The sequence below is a fragment of the Myxine glutinosa genome, chromosome 6 (genome assembly GCF_964187855.1).
Source record: "Myxine glutinosa chromosome 6, kmMyxGlut1.1, whole genome shotgun sequence".
Classification (NCBI taxonomy): Eukaryota; Metazoa; Chordata; class Myxini; order Myxiniformes; family Myxinidae; genus Myxine; species Myxine glutinosa.
In genome coordinates, this window is record NC_136266.1 from 45,704,364 (window position 1) to 45,711,307 (window position 6,944).

Here is a 6,944-nt window from a genome sequence, read left to right on the forward strand (position 1 = left end):
CTAGATTCAGCCCAGCTGACTGGTTAAGGTGAGCTAAGAATGAATGTTGAGTCGATGTCAGAAACTAGATTCAGCCCAGCTGACTGGTTAAGGTGAGCTAAGATTGAATGTTGAGTTGATGTCAGAAACTAGATTCAGCCCAGCTGACTGGTTAAGGTGAGCTAAGATTGAATGTTGAGTCGATGTCAGAAACTAGATTCAGCCCAGCTGACTGGTTAAGGTGAGCTAAGAATGAATGTTAAGTCGATGTCAGAAACTAGATTCAGCTCAGCTGACTGGTTAAGGTGAGCTAAGATTGAATGTTGAGTCGATGTCAGAAACTAGATTCAGCCCAGCTGACTGGTTAAGGTGAGCTAAGAATGAATGTTGAGTTGATATCAGAAACTAGATTCAGCCCAGCTGACTGGTTAAGGTGAGCTAAGATTGAATGTTGAGTTGATATCAGAAACTAGATTCAGCCCAGCTGACTGGTTAAGGTGAGCTAAGAATGACTGTTGAGTCAATGTCAGAAACTAGATTCAGCTCAGCTGACTGGTTAAGGTGAGCTAAGATTGAATGTTGAGTCGATATCAGAAACTAGATTCAGCCCAGCTGACTGGTTAAGGTGAGCTAAGATTGAATGTTGAGTCGATGTCAGAAACTAGATTCAGCTCAGCTGTCTGGTTAAGGTGAGCTAAGATTGAATGTTGAGTTGATATCAGAAACTAGATTCAGCCCAGCTGACTGGTTAAGGTGAGCTAAGAATGAATGTTGAGTCGATATCAGAAACTAGATTCAGCCCAGCTGACTGGTTAAGGTGAGCTAAGAATGAATGTTGAGTCGATGTCAGAAACTAGATTCAGCCCAGCTGACTGGTTAAGGTGAGCTAAGATTGAATGTTGAGTCGTTGTCAGAAACTAGATTCAGCCCAGCTGACTGGTTAAGGTGAGCTAAGAATGAATGTTGAGTCGATATCAGAAACTAGATTCAGCCCAGCTGACTGGTTAAGGTGAGCTAAGATTGAATGTTGAGTCGATGTCAGAAACTAGATTCAGCCCAGCTGACTGGTTAAGGTGAGCTAAGAATGAATGTTGAGTCGATGTCAGAAACTAGATTCAGCCCAGCTGACTGGTTAAGGTGAGCTAAGATTGAATGTTGAGTCGTTGTCAGAAACTACATTCAGCCCAGCTGACTGGTTAAGGTGAGCTAAGAATGAATGTTGAGTCGATATCAGAAACTAGATTCAGCCCAGCTGACTGGTTAAGGTGAGCTAAGATTGAATGTTGAGTCGATGTCAGAAACTAGATTCAGCCCAGCTGACTGGTTAAGGTGAGCTAAGAATGAATGTTGAGTCGATGTCAGAAACTAGATTCAGCCCAGCTGACTGGTTAAGGTGAGCTAAGATTGAATGTTGAGTCGATGTCAGAAACTAGATTCAGCCCAGCTGACTGGTTAAGGTGAGCTAAGAATGAATGTTGAGTCGATGTCAGAAACTAGATTCAGCCCAGCTGACTGGTTAAGGTGAGCTAAGATTGAATGTTGAGTCGATGTCAGAAACTAGATTCAGCCCAGCTGACTGGTTAAGGTGAGCTCAGAATGAATCTTGACGCAGGTTAGGCAACCGGATAAGGTGACGAGAGATATTGGACAAGGTTCCGCAGCCCGGTTCAGCAGCCTCGTGAGGTGATGGGAGAATCTGGACAGACTCTGTTGGCCACCCTGTTTTGTTGCAATGTTCAATCAAAGGTTGAACTTTATGGGGGAGTTGTTTGAAAAATTCCTCAAGCCGTCGGTATGTTTCGCCCCAAAGGCAGGAACTAAACGGGTATGTTGAGCTGAAAAAAAAACAAAGTAGAAAGACAGATTGATGAGCTTTTAGTCAATCGTTGGTCTCAATAATCTTATCCATGTGAATTGCGCGAAATGAGTTTTCACATTTACTTACTTGAATGGCTGCTGTTGCGGGGTCTTTAAAGGTTGGTGAGCAACCCGCCAGAGAGGGGGCTGAGTCGGAGCCACAGGTACCTTGAGTGGTTTCCGTTTCGGAGTGTACACCCATCCTGAAAATGAAAACACTTTCCCTTACATTAAAGGACATTTCTCTGCTGAAATAACATATTTTTGGCCATATTTATGGAAATAAAAGCAAGAGCTTATTACTTGCAGAATCAAAGGCTATTGGTCGGTCGACTTTGTTATTCTGCCTGTGTGTCTGTTTGTCACTTGCCAATTTGTCAAGGTCACAGAAAAACCGATCATCATTAAACTTTACCAAGTTGAAGAGGTAGTCACAACTGAGAAGCCTATTGATTTTGAGGTCAAAGGTCAACTGGAGGCCAAACCTCTAAAATCATCAATGTTCATGTGGAAAATCATCAATTTCGTTCTGATTGACTTTAAAATTGAACAGCATTTGCACATTGAGTCATTAAATAGGGAAACAAACTATTTTTGAGGTCAAACGGTCAACTCAAGGTCAAACCTCGAAAATCATCAATGTTCATCTGGAAAATCATCAATTTTCATCTGATTGACTTTAACATTGAACAGCATTTGCACATTGAGTCACGAAATAGGGAAACAAACTATTTTTGAGGTCAAAAGGTCAACTCAAGATCAAACCTCTAAAATCATCAATTTTCATCATAAAAATCATCAATTTTCATCCGATTGACTCGAGCTATGATTAAGATCGTCAATTTTAATCTTAGTGAAATGGACAATTTGATGTCTCCAAAGAAACCTTCTTTTGGGGGGTTTGGGTGAATTTTGGAAGTATCGTGCGCTATGTGATGTCTTTGTTGTTTGTTTATTCATGTGCAGCTTGTGGATGCTTAATTGGCTGCATCATATTCTGGGGGCGCTGATGCAGTGCCCCTGTTACCAGTAAGCTGGCACTTATTTTGCCGACCTCGGAAGGATCAACTTCGGATCAACCTCGGAAGGAAGGCTGAATCAACCCGCCTGGTGTTATTTCAACAGCTGACCGGGATTCAAACTCAAGACCCTACCATCCCAGTCCAGCACCCTAACCGGCCAACACCAGTCTGGCAAGGGCTTAAACCACAAAACAACTTTTACATTATGAATTAATCCAAAAATAAAGTTGTTAATGGAAAGTTTGTTATTCATTCTTTCGGTTGTTTTTACCCGAAGAGAGGAATATTGACCTCGAACGTACCGGGATACTTGTTGTGGTGTTCTCTATACAGCCTGTTAGCCTCCTCGTAGAAGGGACGTTGCTGTTGTTCTGGGAGGGAACGCCATGCCACCCCCAGGGCTTTGCTCACCTCCACATTACTCAGGTTTGGCATCACGTTCGCCATTTTGCTTCGGTGCAATTTCGCCCACACCATGAAGGCGTTCATTGGTCGCTTTATACGCTCTTCACGGTGGCGTATGGGTGGCATGCCGATCTCCTCAACGACCTGGATGAAAGTAAGGCAACATTAAAGGTAGATGTGCTGGTTCGATGTGATTCACGTTTACGCTTGGGGGGCATTCATGATCATCTTATTATAATTCACCAAATGTCTGTCCGTCTGTCTGTCTATCCGTCCGTTTGAAGGTACCGCAAAAACGGCTGAACCGATCGCAACGATATTTTGGGTGGGTAATTCTGGGATCTCCTGGAGTAAAATAGGTCATATTGTTTTTGCAATTTCAACTTAGGCTCCAGCATTTTCAGGTTTGGGCCCCCACATAACGTTATTTTCCCTGGCGCCACACAAACGGCTGCACTGATCGTTGCACAGCTGCGCTGCACATCTGCACCGATCAGCTGCACCAATCGGCTGCACCGATCGAACTCGGTGACCTCGGACAAAGACCTTTTATAAGGACATGAGAAAACTAAACTGCTGGCGAAGGATACTGTGTACTGGTATAACGTTAACAAGGACATTGATCGGCTAGTGGAATGCTGTCCGACCTGCCAACGACACCGGAAATCTCAGCTGCCTGAACCACTACAGCAACATGACATTCCGCTCAGACCATGGAGCAAAGTCTGATGTGATCTGTTCTATTTTGATGCAGCCCAGTGGCTTGTCATCACAGATTATTATTCCAAATTTCCTCTTGTTCGCAAACTGCCCGAGTCTGCTCCCAGTCACACGATTATTGCGACCTTGGGACAGATTTTTTTCTGAATTCGGAATTCCTGATACGTTTATGAGTGATAATGGTCTTCATTTGTCCAGCGCAGAATTTCGTTTATTTGCTGGGAAATGGAATTTTGACCACGTCACTTCATCCCCAACATACCCAAAATCTAATGGATTCATTGAGCGCCAGGTCGAGACAGTGAAATCCATCCTCCGTAAATCAAAAATTGCGGGAAACGATTTTCATCTGGCACTGCTAGCTTGGCGGTCTACCCCGGTGAGCTACAGCTTGGCAAGTCCTGCTCAACTGCTATTGGGCAGAAAAATGAAATCGCTGGTACCAACCAGAATCACCAACGTCCACGACGATGACAACCTCATCCGTGAGGAGCTGGAGAGGCACCGCTACTTACAAAAGCTCCACCACGATTGGCATGCTCGGACACACGAAATGTCGGGCCTATACCCTGGACAGCGAGTTCGCGTTCAGAACCACAACACCCATTGTTGGGAGCCGGCCACGGTTCTCTCCATGTGTGAAGAGCCACGGTCATATTTGCTCGCATCACCAAATGGTCAAACACTCCGACGCGACCGAATTCACATTCAGGATCTACCGGCATGTGATGCGGTGCCCCATCGATCTTCGAGCCAAAACAAGAGTTCTGAAGCCACAATGAGTGGGAACAGCGAACCATCTGCAAGGTCTGGTAATGAACCTGTGAATCATGACTGTGACGTCACTCGTGCTACCAGGGCAGAGATGGTTCATCAATCTCTCCAGTGTTCTGCCAGTTTTAGTCACAGGTTGCCTCCGTCACAGAACCTGACAACTGTCTATACGAGGTCTGGCCAAGCTGTGAAAGGGCCATGCCGTCTTGATCTATAAAACACTTTGCTTATCTGATGTTTGCATTTATACACTTTGGTTATCTCGTGTTAACTGCTCTGGGTTACTGGTGTGGTGTTGTAATGATCTAATGACAGTGCAGACATGTAATGGTATTACAAGGGTTTGCTGTTTTTACTTTTTTACTTTTCTTTTTTTGTGGGAAAAGGAGATGTAATGGCTGCCATGAATTGAATGACCACTGTGGCTGACATAAAGACTATAGTTTGTCCAATGTAATGTGAAACATGCCAGTGTTGATTGTTACCGAAAGGTCTGCAATTTCATTTCCAAATTAGCAAATAAATATATGTTTTAACTGAAATGGCATATGAATAGAATCAATCAATCAATGGAACATGTCATGTGTTACACCGGACAATCTATATTTGAATAAAACAAAAAAGAAACAATGACAATGTTTAAATTTGGTATGTGTCCTTGTTTAATATAAATACACAATAATACACTAATAGTACAAGAATTGTTCATATTGGGGACGACTCAGAGAACAGACCAAAAGATTGATGAAATCCTAAAAAACAACTACTGTAGTTTCATTGGCAGGCTGATCCTTCCCTCTTGCAAAACCAGAAGTGGGACTAAATAATATATGTTTAATCAACAGTTTGCCTCCCCCCACATCATGAAACTAATGACTATAGGACTTGGTCTATCTTATGGTCTGTTCCATAAATATTAAAGTAAGAAATCCCAGTGAGACTTATGTCAATCTTGTACATGTCATCCATAAAGTGAGAACCATTTTAAACATTCTAACCATGCACTGCTTTACTTATGCAAAAAATGAAATTGTGATTTTCTTTCCTTCTCAGTTCTCTCTTCTTCAAACTTACAAAAGCCACTGTTATAAATATGTATGTCAAACTATGAATACCAAACTTTCAGAACAAGGCATAATATTTGTACAAGCATGTAACTACAACTAGGACTAGGCCATCCAAATATAGCGTTACAGCTACATATGGATTTTTTAAGCACCAAGTATTTAAAAACAAGTACTACACTAGAAAATGTATGTCTTGATATGGCTTAAATATTTACGCTATATCACGACCCAAACTTACATTCGTTGTTTGGTATCCATCACCAATGTCATCTCCATCGTCAAATTCTCCACTGGCAAATTTAGCGAAGAGATCGTTCAACGTTCGCTTCTCATCTACAACTGATCTCGCGAACCAAGACTTCAAAACTTTTGTCGACGAACGTATGCTTACACACACGAATATCGTCATATTCCCTACTCAAATTTGTACCATTAAAAGTATGAAATGCAAGATTTTTACACGTAAATTGCACTTGCCCAGTGCACAACCGCTGCGAGAATTAACCGTCTTTAGCACAAAGTGTCTGCGTTAAGCCCAGCATGTATTAACCAGGAAGTTCCGTTAGAGGGCGGGATCCATAATAGTTCAGATCATTAATGCACAAGATACGATCACAGAACTCAAATTGACGTAGAAGAACTATGCCCGTTCACGACACACACACAGCGGTGGCCCCGCTCGCGCGCTCACGCCGCCATTTTAGTTAGCGCAAGAACTGAATAGGCGAACGTGTGCGCTAGCTAGGCCTAGTGGAAGTGGATGAGTGGACGTGAATTTTTATATTGGACGGTGACACACACACACACATTATATATTGTATAATGGACTATATTCTATATTGTATAATGGACATTGTATAATGGACATTATATATTAATGTATATACATTGTATAATTATATTGTATATACTGTATATTGTATATATATATATTATATTGTATATTGTATATTGTATATATATTATATTATATTGTATATATATTATATTGTATATATATTGTATATTGTATATATATTATATTGTATATGTATATATTGTATATTGTATATGTATACTATATGTATATGTATATATACTATATGTATATGTATACTATATGTATATATGTATATATGTA